This window comes from Corvus brachyrhynchos, unplaced genomic scaffold (assembly GCF_000691975.1).
Source record: "Corvus brachyrhynchos isolate BGI_N302 unplaced genomic scaffold, ASM69197v1 scaffold281, whole genome shotgun sequence".
NCBI classification, from domain to species: domain Eukaryota; kingdom Metazoa; phylum Chordata; class Aves; order Passeriformes; family Corvidae; genus Corvus; species Corvus brachyrhynchos.
Genome location: NW_008236509.1, coordinates 4848424 through 4848939, shown reverse-complemented (window position 1 = coordinate 4848939; position 516 = coordinate 4848424). Strand labels below are relative to the sequence as shown.

General features: G+C 53.5%; 1 long non-coding RNA gene across 1 annotated transcript in view; it reads left to right on the top strand.

Moving 5' to 3' along the window:
• The window catches only part of LOC108444701, a 1064-nt gene extending 821 nt beyond the window's left edge, over positions 1-243 (top strand). Inside the window, exon 2 of the long non-coding RNA XR_001859334.1 lies at positions 7-243. This is a non-coding gene — a long non-coding RNA (uncharacterized LOC108444701). The remainder of the gene's footprint in view (positions 1-6) is intronic.
• Positions 244-516: the final 273 nt, after the last annotated feature.

Here is a 516-nt window from a genome sequence, read left to right as displayed (position 1 = left end):
TTGCAGGGGGAACCCGGCAGGAGCCAATGATGTCGGCTCACGTTAGCTTGGAAACAAAGGAAGAGAGAGGCTGTTCAGGTCTGACTTCTAACAGGTTTATTGTTAGAAGTTTCACAACCCGAACGAGCTCGAAAGGGATGGAATGCGATGGGATATGATGGGATCCTCCCCGGAGGCTTGTCCTCAGTTTTATAGGGAGTTTGAAAACCATGGGGAAAGGGGAAAACAACCAGTGAGTTACAAGCCAGGGGGAGGATACAATTTAACAAGAACCACTGGGGGAAACCGAGAGGTGGGAGTTATAAGGAAGAACCAGTGAACAACTGAGTAACCAAGAATTTTCCCGAACCAGGGGAGGCAGCTTGTACCCAGGCACAGCCCAGGGGGTGCAGCTTAGGCTTCTGAGCCGCCCCTCGACCCACCCTCTGAGTCTGCCTCTTCAGGGAACTCAATCCAGGGGATGGGCTGGGATTGATTGGCATCACGCTGCCCCAGCCCTGCAGTGGGCTGGGTCAT